Source organism: Danio rerio, chromosome 6 (genome assembly GCF_049306965.1).
Source record: "Danio rerio strain Tuebingen ecotype United States chromosome 6, GRCz12tu, whole genome shotgun sequence".
NCBI classification, from domain to species: Eukaryota; Metazoa; Chordata; class Actinopteri; order Cypriniformes; family Danionidae; genus Danio; species Danio rerio.
In genome coordinates, this window is record NC_133181.1 from 6,407,501 (window position 1) to 6,433,779 (window position 26,279).

General features: G+C 36.5%; 1 long non-coding RNA gene across 7 annotated transcripts in view; it reads right to left on the reverse strand.

Moving 5' to 3' along the window:
• The window catches only part of LOC141386167 (uncharacterized), a 197,489-nt gene that overhangs the window by 14,675 nt on the left and 156,535 nt on the right, over window positions 1-26,279 (reverse strand). For 2 of the 7 annotated variants that reach the window (XR_012407583.1, XR_012407585.1), the window contains exon 5: window positions 25,551-25,666. This is a non-coding gene — a long non-coding RNA (uncharacterized lncRNA). Of the gene's footprint in view, window positions 1-15,780; window positions 15,887-23,957; window positions 24,683-25,550; window positions 25,667-26,279 lie in introns of those variants that run through there. The other 5 variants (XR_012407580.1, XR_012407579.1, XR_012407581.1 and 2 more) reach the window with 5 other exon arrangements.

The following is a 26,279-nucleotide window of genomic DNA, read 5'->3' on the forward strand; positions in this document are numbered from 1 at the left end:
AGCTTAACCAAGCATTAAAACAAAACAAAACAAAACAAATATTAATTCATAAAAAAGTACAATAAAACAAAAATAAAATATCCTTGCCATTACAAGAATAAATGACTTATTTAAAATGTATTAACAGAGAAACATTTGCACTTTACACTATAGGTTTCAAGCATTTTAGTTGATTGTGCTGTGGAAATAATTGTGCTGTGGAAATTGTCATGGAAATAACATCATAAATGCGACCATCTTAATAGGCCAGCGAGATATCATTTCTTTTAGTTTATCCCCCTTCGGACTGACCCGGACAATGTGCTTCAAAAACAAGTTTTGATGCATATATTAGAAGATTCTCTCTTTAAAACATCTGTTTGTAGTTTGGTCACAGAATGAAGAAAAATACACTAATGGAGTCAGTCGTAGCGCATCAGTAAATATGGATTGAATATTTCACACTGCCGAGTGAATCGCCATTGATGAGGCACAGAGGGAGGCTGAGACTGAATCCAGTTTCAAAAACAGATTTTTTTTTTCTCTTTCAGATGTTGAATTCGGCCCTCTGCTGAGGCTGTGCTCATTCTAATGAAGTCCTTGTGCCTTCCTCCCTGGAGTCATAATTGCAAGTTTGAGACTGAGGCTGTTTTTGAGGCGCATGGTTGACTAGACACATCAATCCTATGTAAACACACATCATTTCTCTACGTATCGAACCCTTTAATATACATTTTAATAGACTAACATGTACACACTCTCAGCAAGTTATAGTAACACTCATGCTGTCATTAAACAGGCCAGGTTTGCATGAAAATGAACATCTCTCCATAATAAGGAATATATTCTGTTCACTATAAATTCAGGCTGTTAAAGCGTATATATATACTGCTATAGACAGCTCAAAGAAAGATAGGAATATGAAGTATGGATTGAAGAAAGGAAGGAGGGAAGAATTTATGAAAGCAGGAAGGACGGATGGGTGGATGACATGAAGGAAAGTATGAAGGATTGAAAGAAGGAGCGAAGAATGAATGGCAGGTAAAAGGAAAGAAAGGAAGGATGGATAAATGGAAGGAAGGGAGAGATGATGGAGGATAAAAGAATGGAGGGATGGATGGATGAATATGTGGAAAGATGAAAAAAGGATGAATGAAAGGAAGGATGGAAAGTGGGAAGGAAGAAACGATTTATGAAAGCAGTAGGGACGGATGGGTGGATCAAAGGAAGAAAGGAACAAAGAAAGGCAGGAATGAATGAATGAATGAATGAATGAATGAATGAATGAATGAATGAATGAATGAAGGAAGGAAGGAAGGAAGGAAGGAAGGAAGGAAGGATGGATGGATGGATGGATTGAATGGGTGGATATAGGTTGATGAATAGAAAGGATAAAAGAAAGAAGAATGGAAGGGAGGAGAGAAGGAGGGAAGAAAAGGAAGGAAAAAAATTAAGGATGGGTGGCTGGATAGAAGGAATGAAGGATGAAAGGAAGGATAAATGAAAGGATGGAAGGAAGAAAGAGAGAATGGAAGGAATGACTAAAGATGATTGGGTGGATGCATGGAAGAATTAAAGGAATAAAAGACGGGTGAAAGGATAAAAGGAAGAATGGATGCATACAAGTTTGGTTAGAATGAAGGAAGGAAGCAAGAAAACAAAAAAAAGAAGGATAGGTGCATGGACAGAAGAAAGAAAGAAATGAAGGAAGGAAGGAAAAAAAGAATGATAAAGAAGAAGGAATGAAGCAAGGTAGAACAAAATGGGTGGATGGATAGAAAGCAGGAAGGAAGAAAAAAAAGGAATGAATGAAAGAAAGAAGGAATGACAAATGAAAAGAAGGATAGAAGGAATCACAGATGGAAGATGGAATGATGTATGGATGGATGGATGAATGGATTGATGGATGTATGGATGGATGGATAAATTGATTGATGGATGAATGGATGAATGGATTAATGGATGGATGGATGGATCTATGGATGAATGAATGAATGAATGAATGAATGAATGAATGAATGAATGAATGAATAAATGGAAGGATGGATGGATGGATGGATGGATGGATGGATGGATGGATGGATGGATGGATGGATGGATGGATGGATGGATGGATGGATGGATGGATGGATGCATGGATGGATGGATGGATGGATGGATGGATGGGTGGATAAATGGAGGGATGGATGGAGGGATGGATGGTAACAAATAGTACAAATAGTAAACAAATAGTAGCAACACTCATACAGTAATGTCAATAACAGAGCAGCTGTATCTGGAAAACACACATATCTCCACAAAGCTCAAAGGAATAGATTCCATTCAGGCAGTTGGAGCTGGATAGTCTAAACTCTTTATATAGTGGAAGAAACATTTAAAGCAGCTGTCTTTACTCCAGTCATTAGGGCTAATGTATGCTGCTTCCCACAAATCCAGTGCACATTTGGCTATTACAACTGCCTCCACCATCAGAACCGTTGATCTTTGAGCCTTTGCCTTATTAGTCTTCATGCTGTCCTGATGTTATATAAGCAGGCAATGAACACTCTGCAATGTTTCCAAACTGAACTGGGAGACTTCTGTCTAAACATAACAAAATTATAGCCTGGACCGGATGGATGGCATATTGGATGGATGGATGGATGGATGGATGGATGAATGGGTGGATCAACAGAATGCAATTTTGGTTTAACAAAAAATAAATGTAATGATAATCGATAGAACAGATAGATGGATGAACGGATGGATAGATGGCATATTGGATGGATGGATGGATGGATGAATGGATTGACAGAATGCAATTTTGGTTTAACAAAAGATAAATGTAATGATATAAAAAAAGACAGTATATCCGATGGATGGATGGATGGCTTATTGGATGAAAAGCTTATTGGATGAATGAATGGATAGATGGATCTATGGATGGCTTATTTGATGAATAGCTAATTGGATAGATGGGTGAATGAATGGATGGATTAACAGAAAGTAGTTTTGGTTTAACACTAGAGAAAAGTAATGATATAACAAAGATAGAACAACTGATGGACGGATGGATGGATGGATGGATGGGTGGATTGATAGAATGCAATATTGGTTTAACAATAGAGAAATTTAATGATATAACAACAGATAGAACAACCAATGCATGGATGGATGGATGGCTTATTGGATGAACTGCTTATTGGATGGATGGATGGATGGATGGATAGATGGAATGATGGATGGATGGATGAATGGATTGCTATTTTGGTTTAACATTAGATAATTGTAATGATATTACATTATATATAACAACCATTGGATGTATGGATGGATGAATGGATGGATGGCTTTTTGGATGGATGGATGAATGAATGGATGAATGGATGTATGGATGGTTTAACATAATGCTATTTTGGTTTAACAATAGAGAAATGTAATATGACAATAGATAGAACAACTAATGGATGGATAAATGAATCGATTGACAAAATCCAATTTTAGTTTAACAATAGCGAATTGATGTAATAACATAAGAATATATAGAACAACATATGGATGGATGGATGTTTAGATGTATGAATGGATGGAATAACATTATGGTTAAAGAATAGATACATTTTTATAAATAAATAAATAAATAAATAAATAAATAAATAAATAAATAAATAAATAAATAAATAAATAAATAAATAAATAAATAAATGAAAATGACCATACTCCATTTACCCACTCTTGTTTTGATTCTGCAAATTCAGGACCCCCTGCCAAAATCTGCTCTTTAGGCTTGAAGCGGGAGCAACGGTGGCTGTCTGTGGGAATCAGCTGGCATTCTGAGTGGCCTAATTGGCATTCTGTGCCCATCACCTGTCACTAGTCAAGTATATAGTTTGGAGTCCAGTTGTGTTTGTGTTTTTTTTTTTTTTTTTTTTTTTTTGCCTAGAGCTGCTGTCCCAATGGTAATCCAAATGCTATTACACATGGATGAGACCTGCACAGCACCACTGATAAACTTCTCAGTATGCAAATGTCAAGCAATTAAAGCAAGTGAAACAGCCTCCAAACTCTTTGCATTTATAAGCGCGATACTGCGGTCATTTTACAATTCAGTGCCCCTTGTGTAAACCGCATGCAGCACTTTGCATGATGATGCTTTAGTGCTTTTTTCCTCCGTGACAGACCATACAACTAGAGAACATTTATACACAAACAACTAACTCAGATGGTGAGCCTTGTAAATATGTTTGTAGAAAGATAATTTGAAGTTTTAAAGACATTTTAAGCACCGTTTCTGCATTTATTTCTTTAAAGTATATCTTAGTTAGACACAGTATCAGATTAATTAATCTGAATTTAGTAATTCATTATTAACTGGAATAGCAATATTTCAAAACAACTGTCAGTGACTGTAAATTTCCTCACCTTAAATCTTTCAATAGTATTGAAGTTGAACTATATACATAAAAAAACCTATTAACTTATAGGCAGAAATGCAACATGCTGGCAGCAAGATATTTTCTTCAAGGAGTATGACTAGGGCTGGGCGATATTGCAAAAAGAATTACAGTATCACAATAGTATCTTTCATATCATTCTATACTGATAATTATTGACTGTTTTCTAACAATCCATTTAGAGTGGCTTTTTGGTTTCTTTTCTTGTGCATCCCAGCCACTATTTCCCCATCTGAAAGTAGGGTTTACCATAGGGTTAATGTAGTCATTAAACTTCACATAGTGTAATGTTGCAGTGTGGATTTGAATAATGATGGTTGGTTCCTTTACTTGAAAGCTCATTTTTGGTTATCATAGTTTGTGTTGTTGATGAGTTTGAGTTTGACATTTACTGTATCGTTATTGTTATTCACACCTTAAAGTTTGCATTGTTAAGTATTTACGCTTTACCATTGCACACACTTTGCAATATTTTATTTATCATGTTTAAGAGTCTCTTAAACACCTATGTATATTTTATTAAAAAGAGGTCAGATCTTTTGTTTAAATAATTTTGTTTTTGACTATTGAAACTATTTGCCTTAGTAATGTTGGTAAATTAAAATAAAGTGGTTAAATTAAAAACATCTCAATATTCCTAAATGTATTGTAAAAAAATATTCAATAATTATCAATATCGAATGATATGAAACATGATAATGTGATATATTTTTTGCAAAATCTCCCAGCCCTAAGTTATGTGCAATAAAATAAAATGACGCAGGCAAAAAAAAAAAAAGTTTTGAACATATGAAGAAAGGGAGGAGTAGAAAGGCAGTGAAGGTCCAGACAGCAGATAAAATCACTCAATAGTTATTCAGCAACGCTCTGGCCCTTGGCATTATAAATTAATATTAGCTGCTTTTTTTAAATAATTTTTTTTATAACCCAAATGTTTTCTTTTTTGTGTCCAACTGATAAAAGGAACTCATAAAGGTTTAAAACCATATGACAGAAGTATATATTCAGGTAATATTCAATTTGGGTGAACTATTGGTTTTAATTTATTGGTTTAACTACTTTGTGTTGGTATGAAGCATGGCCTAATGATAACGTAAAACACTATTAGATTAGTGCTGTCAAAATTAGTCAGTTAACACATGCAAATAATTAAAAATGAACCTAATTAAAGCATTTTTTTTATTTCCTGTTGTGGCTAATGTGTGTTCATCGTGCAAAAAATATGGATAAGCCCAAGGAAGCGCTTTTAGAGGGAAAGTTTTAGTAAAAACAATTAATGTCGCATTACTAGGCTGTTGTTTTTTTGAAATGTGATACCACATGCCAAATGAAAAGAAAAAATGACGCATTCCATGACTTGGGTGGTCCTTCAAGGTAATCAAAATACTCTAAGGTCTTTTCTTTCCACAAAAAAAAAAAAAAAAAAAAAAAAAGATGGTCTTAAAGAAACAGTGGCAGGGAAATGAACATAATGTATCATGTAACTATATGGTTACGCCGTGCAGTAGAAGGTAAAATTTTACATTTTCATTTGCAATGCCTGTGTTTTGGATTTTTATTTTTTTATTTTTGTTGTAGTCCACTTAGAATCTAACATGGAAATCATTTCTGTTTGTTATTGGCATTGATTGTTTTAAAATTCAAACGGCGCTTACGTGCCAGTGTTTTTATTTCTGTAATAAATATGGCTTTAAAGCCAACAGTTTGAGGAGCTTGATGGTTTATTGCGGGTATACTGTTTACATGAAGAAATGTATTAAAAGTTGAACAAAAATTCTGATAAACAATCATATTTTAAATTTATATATGTTCTTTGTCTTAAGTTAACATTCATTTTATTTTGAATAGCCAAAATGAAAGTTTCAGTCTTTTAAATGTGATTAATCGCAATTAATTGCAAAAAAGTGTTATTAATTAAAATCATATTTTTTTTATCAATTGACAGCACTATAATTTAGAAGCCATGCATCTAAAATAAAGCTATCTATCTGTTATATAAAAAAATCTCGCTCGCAACAAAACCAACACATTGCTTAAAACTTTGTTAAACTGACAGTAAAAAGATGTGAACTCTTAGCATCTCTGAACCGCACTTATTATTTAACCACTCGCAGAGTTTTGGATGTTGAAAGCAAAGCAAACAATGCCTTGGCTCAGTTCCCGACACCACAAAAGGTGAGGTCCTATAGCTGAAGTGTTGCTTCGGAGCAACAATAGCATTTAGCTGATGTACAAAAGACTGTGGGTTTGATCTTTGCTCAGAGCAAAAGCAACTACACTGCTGCCGTGACCCGGATAAACGCCCACGTGTGGCTCTTTACTCCAGGGAGAGCGAGGTGAGGTCAGAGGAAGGGGAGTGTAATGGATCATGGCTGGATGTGCTTTTGCAGAGCTCATTCTTCTAGATCAGACACCAGCACAGCCGCTCTGCTCTCCGAGAGATGTTTGCACTTGATATATTTGTCTTTTTTTGTAAATAACATTAAGGCCACGAGTTCAATAACTGTCTCGAACTAGACTTCACACTAACGTTCTAGTCAAAAATAATACAAATTAGAGTCAGGAACAACAAAAGGGGTCTGACAGCCCAATGCATTTTCCACTTGCCTACTCTCGGCGTTAAGATCAAAAGAGCGCAAATAAATAAATAACTGAGACGGAGGGAAAATATATAATCAGGGAAACATCTATTACGTTTTTTTTTTTTTTTTTTTTACAGCCCAGCACCTTTGAATATCATCATGCTTCTGTGTAATTACACTGAATAATATTTGGTGAGGAGTGTGTTGAGTTGCAAATTGCTTGAAGTTGCTCGGAATATTAATCAGCTACTAATATGAGGGAAATGGAATATATAAAAATCACTCCAACTGAATAAAGTCTTAATAGATTCGACTGCTCTCTTCTGAAGCTATAGTGAGCTCGACAGAGAGAATGTTTTTTTAAGGCAAATGTTTTTTTTTTTTTTATTTATAGTGTAGCGCATCAACATAATAGAACAACCCAGGCTGATTCTGAAAATGTACTGCTATAAACATTTATGGAGAGCGCCAAATATGTCCCAGGAGATACGCTTTATTCCAGTTTTTGCAAATCCACCAGAGGCCGCTGTGTATGCATTTTTAGGTCTCAAAATACTCCCGCGAGTGCCATTCATGCCTGCTGTTCTTCCGTTAGTCCATCAGAGGCCACTGCTGAGTGACTGACTGATAGATCGTCTGACTGACCCACGCACCCTCCTCCTTTCCTAAACCCAACCAATAGTGTTTTCAAAGCACTGATTGACCAGTCTCAAATCCGCCGATGTACATGGCAAGCCACAGTACAAACTGGTAACAGAGTGAACGTCATCCATACAGAGGTAAATAGTCAGCTGGTAGGCACGAAAAGGATCTAGCCGGCAGCTAGCTCAATGCAACTCTCAAATGGTTGCCCACTGAAGATAAGCAGGGCTGCGCTCGGTCAGTACCTGGATTGGAAACCACATGGGAAAGCTAGGTTGCAGTCAGCGCCGTCTTTCGGATGAGACGTTAAACCGAGGTCCCGACTCTCTGTGGTCGTTAAATATCCCAGGATGTCCTTCGAAAAAGAGTAAGGGTTTAACCACTGGTGGTGGATGAGGAGATTCCCCCCCATTGTGTAAAGCGCCTTGAGTGCCCAGAAAAGCGCTATATAAATGTAAGAAATTATTATTATTTATTATTATCTGCGTCATTTTCTGCCCCGTAGCGTTTCTTTTAAAAAATAAATGCAGCCATACGTACTTCTAGGTACATAATTTGCATTCTACAGAAATGTATATAGGGCTATGTTTTCAAAATGCACCTTTGTTGAAATAGAACAGAACATAGCCATTTACTCCCAAATGATGGTATTTTTTAATATATAAATATTGCTAGGATTTTTTTTACCCCTTTAAAAATAAAGATTCATTATTTGTATTGATGGTTCTATGAATAACTCTTAAGATCTGAGAACTTTTCCAATGTTTAAAACTTTATTTAGGTGTTAAATGTTTATAATGTTACGGTATTCTTCACAAAACACTTAATGCTTTTAGAAATGCATCTCTGAAAGGTTATTTGGGAAACAAACAAAACAAACCAAAAAAGATTCTTCTATGGCACAAAAACAACTTTTAACTCTTTCTTCTTCAGGTTTTTTTTTTTTTTTTTTAACTTATTAATACAACCCAGGCTCATTCTGAAAACGTAGTCTCATATACGTTTCTGGAGACCACGAATTATGTAGCCGAAGTTACAATTGGCTGCATTTAATTTTTTTTAACGAATACTACAGGGCGGTATGATGCCGTTTCTTTTTGCGCTTACCAGCTGACCGCTTACCTCTATGTGGAGGGCTTTCCCGCCACAACCAATTTGTCCATTTAGCTTGTCGTGTACATCAGTGGACTTGAGACGCCAGAGAGGAGTTGACCACGACAACAACAGGGTTCGAGTCCGTGGAAGAGTGGTTCCAGAAATCAGGTAAGACAAAAACAGAATCCAAAAAAATAAAATGAACAAGTGAATAACAGGGTGAGAATGTGGTCAAATTTGAAAACGTAGTAAAAATCAGACAAGGGCTTTTCTTTCTTTCTAGACAGCTTTGTAAATTGTTGGTTGGGTTTAGGAAAGTAAGCGGGTGGGTGGATCAATCGATAAAATTGGTTGGGTTCAGGGTAGGAGGTGGGTGGGTCAGTCGATTGGCTAGCCACCCAGTCAATCATTCAGCCAGTCAGACAGATGGTCAGTCAACAGTGGCCTCTGGTGGGTTTACGTGAGCACAGCGGAAGCACGAACATCACACAGCAGCCTCTCGAGGATTCGTGAAAACAAAAACTACAAAAATAGGTACTTCCTGGGACGTATTTCGCAGTCTCCAGAAACGTCCAGGACTACGTTTTCAGAATGAGCCTGGGTTGATAATAGCTGGATCAGCATGAAAAATTGAGGCCTAATGAGAATTTATTAAATTGTATTTCATTTGAAACTTTGCCTTATGATTCTTTGACAGCTGGAATATCACATCAAAAGGCAGCGACAGTTAAAGTCACAATTATTATTTTTTCACATATTTACCAAAATGAATAATAATTATCCCCTATAATATTTTTTTTTCTTCTGGAGAAAGTCTTTTTATTTTTATTTTGGCTAGAATACAAGCAGTTTAAAAAAAAAAAAAAAAAAAAAAACATTTTAAGGTCAATATTTTTAGCCCCCTTGAGCAATATTTTTTTTCAATTATCTACTGACAATCTTGACTTGACTAACTTCCCTAAATAACCTAGTTAAGTCTTTATATCGCACTTATATGTAGTAAAATAGTATGCACTGTCATCCTGGCAGAGATAAAAGAAATCAGTTATTAGAAATGACTTATTAAAACTATTGTTTACAAATGTTTTGAAAAAAAAATTGTCTTTCCGTTAAATAGAAATTTGGGGAAAAAATATACGGGGGGTAATAATTCAGCAGGGCTAATAATGCTACAAAACTACAAAATGTAGTCCACAGAAAGCAGGTAGAGGGTTTGGACCAGAGTCGTTTTGTCAGGTTAATCTCATCATGCGACTAGAGAGATAATCGGTTTGCCAATATTGGAATTTCCCACATACATGAAACAAGGCAATGATAATACTTTTATCCCTTGACGATTTCCAGAGGGTTAATTGCAGTTCCTTGCAGCAACCCGGGACTAAGTGCCTCGCTCGAGGGGGGGAATGATGGCAGGGGATTGCGAATAACCTTCTAGTCACAGCCGTTTTTTTTCCATACCTCAAACAGCTTTGGGATTCAAACCACCACTCTTCCAGTTGACGTCCAAGACTCCTCAGCCTCAAACCAATAATGATGCTTTCACTTGGACACTTGCACATGCCTCTCAAGAAAGCAAATAGTCCATCAAGAACCACAATTATCTATTGCCATTTGTCCATCTAAGTGCTTTTAGGTTTCCAGATCCCTCTTCCAATATATTTCTTTTTTTTTTCTTCACTAGCTGATTCACTGCTTTTCGTTGTAGTGAGTCAGAATAATAAGTCACTGTTTGTTTCCTTCTTTTCTCTCGTAAGAATGTAAGTTATTGAAGACTCAACTATTATTAAAGGCCCATTTCACATGACTCACATATTTTTGCACAATTGTTTTTTTAAGTTGCTAGAAAGAAATAATGCCAGAAGTACACACCATCTATGGTAAAGCACAGATCTGACATTTTCAAGGAATCTGACAAAGGAATATAAACAGTTGAATTCAGAATTATTAGCTCTCCTGAATTATTAGCCCTCTTGTTTATTTTTCTCCAATTTCTGTTTAACAGAGAGAAGATTTTTTTTCAACACATTTCTAAGCATAATAGTTTTAATAACTCATCTCTAATAACTGATTAATTTTATCTTTGCCATGATGACAGTAAATAATATTTTACTATATATTTTTCAAGACACTTTTATACAGCTTAAAGTGACATTTAAAGGCTTGATTAGGTTAATTAGGTTAACTAGGCAGGGGTGCGTTTCCCACAAGTTCCGTCGTTACAAGCATAGTTTGTTGATTTGCCGTTTCCCAAATCCGTCGCTCCAACAAACATTTACAAACTACGTTGCAAACATGAGGACTCGCAACTACATCTCTGGAGCTGTAGTTTGAAACATTGTTCCTGGCTGTGTTCTATTGCCACTTATCCCCCCTATGCCCTATTAAGTTAGAACAATCTAACATTCAAAGTTGGAATTAATAAAAATAAAAAAGCATTAAGGTAATTTCAGGTGTAATTTGCTTTCAAACTATTTTTATAGTTCAGTTTTAGCGATCTTCATGTTTACAATTGTGCTCCCTTCACAGTGCACTTTGAAAACATTGATATAATTTTGAACAACAACCATCTTTGCTCTGTAAAGTATGACAGGCTGATGTACGCCAATGCGCTGCATCTCCAAAATTATAAATATTTAAAACAGGCACTATCCTTATAAACAAAACTGCAAAGTTTCAATATGAATGGCAACATTCTCGACAAAATAAAGCCTTAAACGTACATTATGTTGTACAATATTAAACAGAAAAATATATAACAGATGCAATATTTGTTAAACTGTAGTCAGTTTATTGATCTGCTTTCACTCTATGTGGGGGGAGGAATACAGAAGGGTGAAGAGGCGGTACAAGTGGTGATATTGCAGAATCAGACACAACTCTTGTAACAAATTTATATATATATATATATATATATATATATATATATATATATATATATATATATATATATATATATATATATATATATATAATACATAAATAAATAAATAAAGTTATTTTATATTTTGACAGATTTTTGTTTCTTCCAGCATTATTCATTAATCATAACATTAGGTTTAAAAGTTTTTAATATTTTATAATAGTTTTTAAGAACATTTTTGATCATCCTGTTTGTCAAAGAATCCAGAAATATAAAGTACCATAAAACTTTCATATTTTGTAAAATTACAAACTTTGTCATTGAGCATAAAATATTTACAAACCTAATTTAATGAATTATTGCAAGAAAAATATGACAAAATCATTCTGACCCCAGAATTTCCAAAGTACAATTACTGATTGATTATTAAATGTCATAAATCTTTGTTTGTTTTGTGTCATGTCTGTTAAAGATAATAATAAAACCAAAAGGAAGTTTTGATATTCCAAAGCTCAAAAATCCCTCTAGAAAATCTACCAAGTAATTAGATTAACGGTTAAACTCACTAATATCACTGACAGATACTAATTACATGGAAATACCATGATTACAAGATACACGCCGCATCTGTGTAATGATAAATTAAGAGCCCACACAACATACTTCAATCAGCATAATTTCACGTCAATCGCATAAAAAAATATATCACCAGGCTAAAATATGAACCTTTCTTTTTTCCCCTTACAATCTTTAATAGTCCACTGACCTCGAAAAACCCAAGGTAAATTAATTCACTCTTTCTTTCTTCTTTTGTGCATGTAGTTAATCACTCAACCATTTATGCCTTTTAGGTTTAGAATGACAAGAATGGGCTCACTCTGAAAACATCGCCCTATATACCTTTCTGGAGATCGTGAATTAAGTAGCTAGAGGTACATACGGTTGCATTTCATTTTTAAAATGAATGCTATAGGGTGATATGACGTTGTTCCTTTATACGCTTAATTGACCGCTTACCTCTGTATAGAGGGCTTTCCTGCTGTTACCAGTTTATCTAGTGGGTCACCGCATACGTCGGCAGACTTTGAGAGACGCAGAGATGAGTTGACCCTGATGACGGGGTTCAAGTCCATTGATCAACGGTTTCAGAAAGCAGGTAATTCAAAAACAAACACCAAAATAAACAAGTAGATGACAGGGTGAGAATGTGGTAAAATCTAAAAAGGTGTTAAAAATCAGTCAGTTGGGTTTAGGGAAGTGGGTGAACGCTGGTTAATCTGGGCTTTTGAAAACACTATCGGTTGGGTTTAAAGAAAAGGAGGTGGAAAGAATAATAAAATATTTTACTTAAGTAAAAGTACTGTTACTTCCAAAAAATATTACTTAAGCAAAAGTAAAGTTACGTGTCTACAAATCTACTCAAGTAAAAGTATAAATTAACTCATTAAAAATGTACTCATGAGAAAAAAGACTATTTCTCAAAAGGGACAAGGGGATATAAATCTCCAATTAGCTGTTTTTATTTGAATTAACAACTTTAAAAATGAAAGATGAAGAACAAAATATATATGACTATTTAAAACATTTTACAGATGATCCTATTATACAATTTAAAGAAATTCACAAATTCTAATGCAATAGACAACTGTGCATAGACAGTTGTGCTCCAAGTTTTAAAAGTAGACACTTCAAGCTTTCTATATATTCGACATGTCTGTGTGTTTTGTTTTCGCAGAGTTTCAGTGTATTTTACTGACTCATTTCTAAAAACAGTTTGCGGAGAGAGAAATGAAAGTATGCCTACACAGTTTATTTTCCTTAATTTGCAAAGGCACAAACTTTTGTTGTTTTTGTGGGTGGGCAAGCAAACAGTTTTGATTGATGTATTGCTATTATCTGTACGATAACAACTGAAAGTGTAATATAAGTTCATTTCGGCATTATCAGGAGAAGACGCATTAAAACTCGTATACATGGTTTTCGACCCCTGGGGATTACGTAAAAATAAAATTACGGATTTTGAACACTACTCTAAAAAGTAAAAATTCACAAAAAAACTACTCAAGTACTGTGCGCAATTATAATGAGTTACTTTTCACCTCTGGGTTTAGGGAAGGGGTTGGTTGGAGGGATCGGCCAGAAGGACAGTCAGTCAGTCGACAGCGGCCTTTGGTGGATTTTTGCGAGAAGTGCAGGCACAAATGGCACTCGCGAGAGAAATTTGAGATTTGTTAAAGCGTACACAACGAATTCTGGTGGATTTGCGAAAACAAAAACTGCAAAAAAAACGACCTTTCTAGCGTGCTGTGTTTGTTTTTGGGGGCATGTACTTTCTAGCCAGCACGTTTTTTGTTTTTGGCGTGTGCTCAGCTTTCGTCATTGTTTTTAATAGTGGGTTACATGGGAAGAGCCAGCATGATGCGATTTGCTGGAATAATTCTAGATTACCTAGTAAGACAACATTTGTTTTCAAAATGAGTTGGAAAGTTCACCTGGAGGGATCGGTCGGTAGGAAAGTCAGTGAGTAGACAGCGGCCTCTGGTGGATTTCTGCGAGAAGTGCGGGTGCAAATGGCACTCGCAAGAGAAATTTAAGATTTGTAAAAGCATACACAACGAATTCTGGTGGATTTGTGAAAACAAAAACTGCAAAAAACGTAGCTCCTGGGACATTTTTGGCGCTCTCCAGAAATGTATATAGGGGTACGTTTTCAGAATGAGCCTGGGTTGTAAGAATCTGCACAACAGCACTGGAATGTACTTTTTTTCTGAGTTAATGTTTTATTCGTCCAAAATAAAAACATGGTGAACAAATGCAGGGCTACTAAAATATAATAACAGGAAAAAAATGCCTATTGGGAGGAAAGACAGCTTTGTCAACTGGCTCCAAACTCTTCTTTAAAAAATGCAGACTTGTTTCAGTTCCCTCGGTGAACACTTAATGTTTAATACAACCTTGGAACACAATCACAGCCAATCGACAGAACAATCCAGCTCACGTCAGGGGACACGATAAAACGAGGTACAAACCACAGTTATAAAACAAATCCAACAAATGAGCAACCAACAACCAGCCCAGGATTCATCCGCGGCCAGTTGATTCGTTTTTACGCCAGTCAAAGAGACTGCAGTAATCATAAAAAGTCATTTGCACATGTTGCACGGGTGGCTGTGGTTCTGATCCAGCTCTCACAGCTGGCTGAATCTGAAAGCGAGAGGTTTGTTTTGGGGGATTAGTTTTGAGGTTTGTGTTTGAATCAAGTGCAGAACCATCTGTCTGGGCCTGTGAGAGGCCAGATAAAACAGGCAGGAGTGTTAAATCATGATTGGATAAGAATGGGACAGCACACAGGGACGCCCAAGAGGGGACTAAAATGAAAAATCAAACCACAACAAACAAGAAAACCAGAAAACCAAGGCCAAAAAAGTGTTTTTGAAGCATCACTGCAAATAAATATTGCATATAAGGATTTAAAAGTTGCATTCTGCAGTTTTTAATAATGCATTTACAGTACTGTTTTTTTTTTTTACGATAAAAAATGGCCTGACAATCTGTCAAATTTATCTTCAGCATGCATGGCACCATTATGCACTTATTTCTACACTTATAAACAACCCAGTGCTTGTGGCATGTCATCGTTTACCCATCTGCCTCCTTAATGTGCGGTTAACTTTCAGTTTGACAGAACATTTCACAGCCAATTTCACATTCTCTAAGTGCGCAGAGTCCAAGAAAGACTAGCTGTTGAAGATACCAACAGTGGTGTATTTAAATTGCACTCAAAAGACATAAATCTGTTGCTTTTTTCTGTTAAACAGATAGTGAGTGCTAATAGAATAAAGTGTGTGAATTAAAATACACTTTTTTTGTTTTTTCTTAAGTGAAAAATATTAGATATTATCTTGGAAAATAAACAATTTAATATCTTTGACTTTTGCTAAGAAATTTATCTGATTTAAAGCAAGTTGTTGGACTCAAATCAGTTAGTTATTGGTCTCGTGCATGGCTAGAGATGTCTAAACTAGGGCCTGCAGGCCAAAGTTGGCACATGGTAACCTTTGCATCATTGCAACATTTCTGAAGATCGCAAATTATAGCCAAAAGTCCCTTTGGCTGCATTTCATCTTTAAAATGAACGCTATGGTGCGATATGACACCGCTTCATGTCACGCTAGCATCTGACACTTACCTCTGTATGGACAGATTTCCTGCTGTTAACAGTTTTTCCAGTGGCTCGCAGTGTACGTCCGTGGACTTGGGACACTAAGAGGAGTTGACTGCAACGAGGTTCGAGTCTGGTGATGAATGGTTCCAGAAAGCAGGTAAGACAAAAAAAAAAAAAAAAGCCCAAAAAATTAATAAACAAGTAAATAACAGGGTAAGAATGTGACAAAATTTGAAAACGTAGTAAAATCAGGCAAAATCTTTCTTTTTCTGGAACGCTTTTGGAAACACTGTTGGATGAAATTAGGGAAGGGGTGAATGGGTCAATCTGTGCTTTTGAAAACACTATCGGTTGGGTTTGGGGAAGGGGGTTGGTGAGGGGATCGGTCGCTCGGTCACTCAGTCATTGGACAGCGGCGTCTGGTCAATTTACGTGAGAAAAACAGGCGCGAAGGGCACTCGCAAGAGAAATTTGAGATCTTAAAAAGTGTTTACAGTGACCTCTGGTAAATTTGCAAGAACAAAAACTGCAAAAAAAAAAGTGTCTCCTGGGATATATTTGCCACTCTTCAGAAATGTATATAGGGGTACATTTAAGAGAATGAGCCTGGGTTGGTCCAAAGACGTGCTATAGATGAATTGAATAAACTAAAATGTCTGTAGTGTGTTGTGGTTGGAAGGTCATCCGCTGTGTAAATTCATTCCGCTGTGGCGACCTCTGAAATAGAGACTATAAGCCAAAGGAAGATTAATAAATACTGTCACTCAGTGGATCGATTTTTACTGTAATAAGTTTATTAAAAAGATATACTATATATATATATATATATATATATATATATATATATATATATATATACTGTACTGCTAAAGTTAATATAAAGCAAAGTTGTTTTGAAATATTAAATAAATTAGAAAATCCCCAATGGCAATTTTAATGTAATAGAACTATATTTATATATTTATCTTCAACCCACCACCCTCAATCAAGTTTGGGTTTTGGCCATTCATAAGAAAAACTTGAGTAGTGGTTTCAAGCAGCACTGATGCCGACTTACATTGTAAAAGGTTGAAAGTAAAACAAAATAGATTACAGTAAGTTTGACAGGTAAGTAACAATAAAATATCAAGCTTTCTACATCAAAATGTTTAATTTCAGTAAAGTTTTTATGTTTGATTCAAAGTGTTATGCTATAGGTGTACACCAAATGTGACATTTTTGGGGAAGTAGATTACATGCAATGAATGCAAATATGTGAACGAAGTCAATTTTCTAGCACTTTTTAAATGCGCCTGCCACAAATATTCAAAATTTACCTCAACAACATCTGTTTAACAACAAATGTTTAGTTTTTCTAGAAAATTCTTCTAAAAACTTGTAGAAAATTATAGTAAGAGCTAAAATATCAACCAAGGCCCATTCTAATTATGTACACCTATATACATTTCTGGAGAGTGCCAAATACATCCCAGGAGGTACATTTTTTTTTTTTGCAGATTTTGTTTTCATGAATCCACTAGAGGAAGCTATGTATGCTTTTTGACATCTCAAATTTCCATTTGCGACATCCGCGCCTGCTGTTCTCGCGTAAATCCACCAGAGGCTGCTATCGACTGACTAACTGACTGACAGATCGACTGGCCCACCCTCTTCCTTCCCTAAACCTAATCGATAGTGTTTTCAAAAGCAACAAATTGACCCAAAGTCACAAAAAACTGTGTTTGAAAACTGGGGTAAAGCCCCTAGAAGCTGTATGAACAGTTGCTATAGTGATGCTCGCTCTAAATCATGCCACTAAAGTAAATGTCATGGTTGACATAACACCACCATATTGAAAGCTTCACAATCCAAAAATAATGAGTGATGAAATGACGTAACCTGTCAAAGCAGGTGCTTGAACGTGTCTAAAAATGTCACAATCTTCAGTAACAGCTGGGTGTTGTAAGAGTTATTAGCTTGATGAATAGTCCAATTTCACCTAATCTTTTCTGGAAGCCATTTTGAATTAAGTCTTGATTGATGTGGTTAATGTGACAAACCGACTGGCTTGTCATTAGAAAAAAAAGTCAATAAAAAAAAGGTTAAATTATTGAAAATGTAAAGAAAGCACGAGCTAAATGTCAACATATTTTAAAGAAACAAACAACTATAAGAAAGCTCAGTGTTAGGATATGCATATTTAGTTTCTAGGGTGTTGATAGCTGCAGCCTTAAGCACAAATATCATTTTGTCATTGTGGGATTGTTCATTTAATTGATCATTCACTGATTAATGATCCACTGAGCACAGCTGTAGCTGAATAAAAACAGCATTCGACAACAGCAGAACGCATCTATTTATTTCAAAGCTAATTCCTTGTCAAATTTGAATCTTACACAGAAAGTGCATTCTACCAAAAACAACAATAGAAACTAGGAACTAGACACAAGCTAGCAACATGCACAGCAACACGATTGTATCCATACTATTGGCAAATGTCTGAGGCAAAAAAAGCACATGCATTAAAAAATATGTTGGGAGCTTCGAAAGTGATTGCCTTTAACCTACATTTGTAAGAAAACTGACTTGGGATTGTGATTGGGTTATTGTAAGGATCAACTAAACCAGGGGACACCGATCTCGGTCCTGGAGGGCCGGTGTCCCTGCAGGGTATAGCTCCAACTTGCCTCAAAACACCTGCCTGGATATTTCAAGTATCTGCTTGTTAAGTGGTGACGTGTTGTGACGTATGTATACTGTTTCCGGGTCCAAGCCGCCACTCATTTGAGTGGAGAAATCATTCGTTTTTGATCACGTTTTATTCCTATCGCACATTAAAGTTAATTTTATATAAAATCATAGTGTACACAACAATCTTTGGGCTTGCTGCATAACAAATACCAAAATTTTAACAATTTATAAAAAATCACTTTCTGGCCATCGGATATTAGGCATGGACATATATACTGCGATCGTGATTTTCGAAAGCCTTAAAACGCTTTGTAAACATATATTATTACCATTTCATGAGTCTCCCCATTCAGTTGAATAGAGCGATTGGACCCGGAAGCCGCTTCGCGTGACGTCACACTTAACAAGCGGATACCTAGTAAGAGCTTGATTAGCTTGTTCATGTGTGTTTGATTAGGGTTGGAGCCTAAATCTGCAGGACAACAGCCCTCCAGGAACAAGTTTGGTGACCACTAAACTAAACACTGGGATTTTTACGTTTTAGTGGGTTAAGTTAATGGCATAAACTCATTAAAAGGACATGTTTAAAGGTGTTTGCCAAAAGGATATGGTAGTTTGTATGGTTTTCTTCATCTTGTGATTTAATTTGGCTAGCATGTATATTACTTGTTGCAGCAGTCTTTAACATCCATCCATATTAGTGTCAACCTCCAATGCCATGAAAGCTGATTCAAATCTCCATTCAAATCTTTATTTATACTGTGACCCAAGTAGAGTAAGGTTTAAATGGAGGTCAGCTTGTAAAAGTGGGTAAATCTCTTTCCCTTTTCCTCAAGACGTTTAGTAGTGATTGACATTAGGCTTTAAGGTCTTTTACATCCTTCATGGGATGCCTGCCTCCCATGCCAGAAAGAAAGACCAAATGGGGCTAGTAGAACTAGAGGGGTACAATTGTATAAAGTTCTGTTATTTCAGTGACTTCACATAACCTCAACACAGAACAAAACTAATTGTGTTTGGTTGCTTTATGACATCTTTTGCCAATGGAATCTCATATAAAGTCAAGGGAAGTCAAGAACACAATAAGAAGATGTCAAAGGAGGATGTCAAAGAGATTTCAGAAGAGGGTAAATTGATAGGAGTTGAGGGCTCTAACAGCATGTGGGAAGAAGCTGTTGAGTAGTCTAGCCGAGCAGACTCTAATGCTTGGAAACTTTCCGCCTGATGGTAGCAGCAGGAAGAGACTGTGGAGGTGATGGGTAGAGTCTTTAACAATACTGCTAGCTTCGCTGGAGCACCTTGAGAGAAAAATGCTCTGAATTGTGGATAGAGGGGCACCAATGATCTTTTCGGCTGTGTTGCTGGAGGGTTGACAGCACTGCAGCTCCCATACTAGACAGAGATGTAGTTGGTCAGCTGGTTGGGTGGAGGGAGACTTGCCCTTTATTAGCCGATGGAAAAAGTGTAAGCGTTGTTGTGCCTTCTTGGAGAGGGGCGTGGTGTTGGTAGTTTAGGTAAGATCCTCTGTGATGTGCACCCCTAGGAATTTGATGCTGACTCTCTCAAGCTTGTCCTCTGATTTGTAGCTGAACAACCTATAAGAATGCTCACTTTCACCAATTCTAGATGATTATTGGCCAACTTTTTCTGGTATGAGCACACCGGGAGGCAAGATGTAAAAGAGGCAAAACCACACAAACCAAGATGACATATGCTCACCAATGGCCCGAAGCTGCCCAAAGGCTGTGGTCCAGCCTTAAGGCTAGTTTTACTTCTGCACTGAGTGCACAAGGATGGTCCAGTTTGGTCCACTTGCATACCCTTCGAAATGGCTGACACCAACCCTGACTTGCACCTTTCAACTACACTAAGGCCCAATCCCAATTATGTTTTAATAATTTGGTTTTGAGTGTGGTCCTGAAAAATCTGTTTTAACGGCTGTCTATCCCTTCCCCTTAGCCCCACATCTTCAAGCCTTACCTTAAAGAGAATCGGGACACCCCTATCCCAAAATCTGATTTGGCATCTCAATTTACCGATCCCCCTCCTCAACCGCCCTCCTCCCCCGTCCGCTGTTCACTTTCACTTTCTTCCACGACTCCCCAACCCTCTTCACTTTTGCTCGCAACAACCCCCTGCTCTTCACTTTCATCCTTCATCTCTTCATCTGCGGCACCACCCGCCCCCCCCCTCTCCACTTTCGTGCGCGACACCTCTCCATCCTCTGGTAACATGCCAGATTTGTTACTCCAATCTCTTCCGGGACTTCGCAATTCACGAATTGAGCACTGGGTAGGTGTAAGGGGAAGGTCTAATGGGTAGAATTGGAAATGGGCCTAAATCTAACTACATGTTACAATGTTCTAACTACATGTAGCAGAAGCTTTGTAATAGGTCAGCTTGGTAGAATTGATGAGTGTGGGCGGGGCTGAGAACCGTGAGAAAAGAGTGTGCCCATTGAAGCAAGTGTTTAACAAGCGTTGAGTCCCATGGAGGAGCTCTATATTCATATTTTTGCTTTGTGTTTGCTTGATTAAAAGTTGTTGCATGTCTGCCGGTTCCTGCCTCTGAATAAGCAAGTTTGAGATACTTGTACACTAAGAAACAAATACAGGTATTTCTGGCCTAAACAAAACACCCACGAAGAATCTTGACACAGAGGATCATAAAAAACATAGAAACCCCACTGTCCACTTGCATTTGGAAATTGTTACTGTATAAATGCATGACTACGTGCAACGCTTGCGCTATTGGTTACAATGATCACTTCACACAGAACTATAATTCAGCCTTAAGGATTTGATTTTCCGTCCAAAGTCAAAAGATGAATCCAAGTGCATTGGATTATCATAACCAGCACCCCTCGTCTCAAAAACCCACGTGATCTGACGCATCATTCATGCCTGCAGCACAAACATTACATTAAAAGCTAAGCACCAAAGTTGAATCCTTTAAATGAGGTAGTTTCAAAGCACTCCAGTGCCATTTATTTCCCCACAAGGTGACTCCTGCTCAAAAACAAGTAGCACCTTGGGACAATGCAACCCTCAAAGTTAGATGGTCATCGTGACCTCTGCTAGGCTCGATGCATCAATACTTTCTCCTTCCCTTCTGTTTGGTGGTCTTAGGACCATTATGACACTTTGTTTCTTCAAAGGCATCAATCAAAGCCATCTGGCTGGGCATTGATTGGCTCGGCTCATTAAGTCCTATCCAAAGCCCCTTTGCTCAGTGAGCACAGAGGGGCTGTAGAGCAGAGTCTTATCAGTCTCAGCACAAAGCTCCTTCCACCTTGTCATAAAATCGGCGCTGAAAAAGTACAGCTGCCGTGCACCGTGATAGAGGTCAGCTTCTCTATAGCTCACAGCAGACTTGTTAGATATGATGCAGTCATCAGAGCTTACCCTTCAGCTAGTCATTTTGCTGTATCCTTTTTTTTTTCTTTACCCTAAAAGAAAATTAAATCTCCATCTGTTATCAATTTCATGGGATCATATAGCAAGAATGATATTCGCCACAAATGGCAACACAAGCCGGAATGGTCAGAGCCTCATTTTATCTGAACCAAAACAGGAACACGGTGTCATTTTGGAGCTCCAGGCGAAATTAGTTACAATTTTGCCCTGAGTAACTGATCCGTAACTTAGTGCTTTGCCAGACTATTTTGTAATGCGTTCTGGCTATAATCATTACAGCTAAATGACTTGACACTACCCGGAAAAAAAAAGAAAATGCTATCTGATAACTCGCAAAGCAGAATGTTCATGTTTGGTTTGAGAGTTCAAGTCTTATTTGCATACCTTTCCAGAAGATGTGATCGCAGGGCACCTCGCTAATTAAAATCGCTTTAATGGCCAGCTCATTATCCTCACGAGTGCTGGCCTTGCCATCTTTGCCAGGGGTGAAGCTGCACAACTCTGTCGATGTGTGCATGTGTGCATTCCAAAATAGCAACTGTCCCCAAACAAAATCTCAAGAAGACAGATATGGGACACAGAGGTGACTGAGTCAATCAATCATGCATTAGATACGCATTTCCTAAAGGAAATGGCAGCTTTTGGAAGGCACTGAAAGAACGCAGTTAATATTTTAGGGAAACCTGGCCAATGCATCGATCTGTTGGGAGTGAAGTGCCAGTTTCAGCATTTGACCTCTGCACGGGGTCCAAAGTACCAGCCAATCATGATAAGTCAATCCAAAAGCACCCCCCCCCCATATGATGTTATACAGTTATTATACAGTTTTGCTGGTTTTGTTTAGGATACGTGGGTTGGCTGTGTTGGATGTCAACCATTCGGGACACGGACTGATGTTCACAACATAGGCTCATTCTGAAAACGTAGCCCTATATATGTTTCTGAGATCATGAAATATGCAGCCAGAAGTATGTGTAGCAGCATTTCGTTTTTTTTTAAATAAATATTACGGCATTCTTTTTCATGCTTACCAGCTGACTGCTTGCCTCTGTATGGATGGCTTTCCCGCTATCACCAGTATGTCTAGTTACCTCGCCATGTACATCAGTGGACAATTCCAATGAAGAATGGTTCCAGGAAGTGGGTAGGCCACAAATAAAATAAAAACAATAAAAATAACTAAATAACAGGGTGAGAATGTGGTAAAATCTAAAAACGTGGTAAAATTAGGGCTTTTCTTTTTCTGGATTGCTTTACAAAATACTTTCGGTTGGGTTTAGGGAAGTGGGTGGGGGCTGGTCAATTGGTTCTTTTAAAAACACTATCGGTTGGGTTTAGGGAAGGGGGCGGGATCGGTTGGTCTGTCAATCAGTCAGTCAATCAGTCCATCGACAGTGGCCACTGATGGATTTACACAAGAGGAGCAGGCATGAACGGCACTCACGAGAGAAATTTGAGATCTCTAAAAGTATACACAGCGACCTCTGGCGGATTCACGAAACCAAAAACTGCAAATAAAAAGTAGCTCTTGGGATGTATTTGGCGTTCTTCAGAAATGTATATAGGGGTACGTATTTTTTGCTTGTTTATGTTGAAAATAACATAAGTTTATAGTGGTTATAGAAGGTATGTATGAGATGTAACCTTGATTGAATCACCCATTTAATTATGGTTCATTATCCATGATGTGACATGAACAACAAGTGCAGTTATTAGTGAAGATGGAATATATATATATAATATATATAATATATATATATATATATATATATATATATATATATATATATATATATATATATATATATATATATGTGTGTGTGTGTGTGTGTGTGTGTGTGTGTGTGTGTGTGTGTGTGTGGTTTATCTGGCTTATTACTGATATGATATGAACAATGAGTGCAGTTATTAGTGGAGATGGAAAGAACATGATGTTTGAAAAGTAAACAGTAAAGTGGTCCTTCGCAATGCCTTAAATTTGCTTCGGAAAACGTGAGCATTGTAAATCTCTGCTCAAGTCTCCTGGTCATTTTTTGATGTTTTTTTTTTTAAGCAGCACTAACTTCAAGTCTACTATAACGATTCAGAAGAGATCTCAAACACACTCAGATGTCTGGTACAAAATCAGAAGGAAAATATTTTAATAAAAACTCAAATATTCATTCATTATTTCCCTTCAGCTTAATCCTTGATTCATTATTTTTTTAAGTCACCACAGTGGAATGAACCACAAACTACTCTGGCATATGTTTTATGCAGTGGATGCCATTCCAGCTAAAAAGAAACTCATGCATTTTTCATCAAATTCCTCCAGGAACCAACATATCTGAGATGCTGTCCAAATTTAATCTGAGACTTCACTCCACACATTTGTGCACTACACTGTGAAATGCTGGGTGCCACACAATTGCTTCATGTTGTCCCACACAAAATGTTTTTACAACTTTAAGTGGTTTGAACAATGCTTTTTTTATTATCCCAAACAAAAACAAAATAAAAAAAAAGTGTTTTTTCAACTCATTTTGAATAAGTAGTTTAAACAAGCAGCATTGCGTGAGTGGCATTACTCCACAATGATTTTAGGCCATCTTAAACAAGCTACCGAGACCTCTATTAGGCTATATCAGAGCAACCTTTAAGCAATGTGATCTTCCTCTGGGAGAACACTTTCCTGAGATGAAGAGACAGAAAAAAAACAAGGTCACTTTCCTCGAAGAAACGCGGTGATGCCAGTCCCATCATTCCCTAACTGTCCTGCTTAATGTGAGCCATGCCAGGGGGGCTGAAGTGTGATGATGACACTCTAAACATCTCTGTAATCCCGATTCTGACAGCCAAGCCTGAGTTCACAGCAGAAAGGGTGAGGGTTAGTATTATTATGACTACTACTAATAAATACATAAATACATGAATAAATATAATAATAATTATCATTATTATTAATATTATTATTATTATTATTATTATTAATATTAATATTAAATAATAATAATTATTATTTAATAATAATTATTACTATTATTATTATTATTGGTGACGCAGTGGCGCAGTATGTAGTGCTGTCACCTCACGGCAAGAAGGTTGCTGGTTTGAGCCTCGGCTGGGTCAGTTGGCATTTCTGTTTGGAGTTTGCATGTTCTCCCTGCGTTCGTGTGGGTTTTCTCCAGGTGCTCCATTACAGGTTGGGAGTGAAGTGGGGTACAGGCCAATTGGGTAGGCTAAATTGTCTGTAGTGTATGAGTGTGAATGAGTGTGTATGGATGTTGCCGAGAATTGGGTTGCTGCTGGAAGGGCATCCACTGCATAAAACATATGCTGGATAAGTTGGTGGTTCATTCCGCTGTGGTGACCCCAGATTAATAAAGGGACTAAGCCGAAAAGAAAATGAATGAATGAATGAATAATGATGTTGATGATGATGATGATTATTATTATTATTATTATTATTATTATTATTGTTGTTGTTGCTGTTATTATTGTTATTATTATTATCATTATTATTATTATTATTATTATTATTATTATTATTATTACAGTAAATATGGAATGGTCCTTTTCTGGAATATTATGGTCCACTGCAAATAAATAAATAAATAAATATTTGTAAAAAATAATAATAACTAAATAATAATAAACATTTTCTACATTTTTTTTTTATTAAAACAAGAAGCATTTTTAGAGACAAAAAAAGTCACATCATTCCCTAACCTTCCTGCTTACTGTGAGCCATGCCAGGGGGCTGAAGTATGATGATGATACGCTAAACATCTCTGTAATCCCACTTCTGACGGCCAAGTCAAATTAAATAATCACTGGCCGGGTTCCTGGAGAAAAAGGGTGAGTGTTAGTATTATTATAACCACTACTACTAATAATAATAATACAAAAATAAATAAATAAATAAAAAATAAATAAACAACAACAACAACCACAATAATAATAATAATAATAATAATTATAATAATAATAATAAATTACTAATACTACTACTACTACTACTACTACTACTACTACTAATAATAATAATAATAATAATAATAATAACAATAACAACAATAATAGTAAAATTAATTATTATTATTATTATGATTATTATTATTATTATTATTATTATTATTATTCTACTACTACTACTACTAATACTACTAATACTACTACTAATAATAATATCAATGTTAATAAAATAAATTATTATTATTATTATTATTATTATCATCATCATTATCATCATCATCATCATAATGTCACCACACGTCCTGCAGCTTCTCCTACCGCAGCAAATACTCATTGGCTTATTGACTTATTTGCATGTCTTTTGTGCGATGTTTAAGTTTTGTGCATAAATTTAATTTGGATCTTTGGATGGAAACATAGCTAGTGTTATAAAGTGACTAGAATATTCAGGATTATTTGGCTTTACAGTGAGTCTCGCAATGC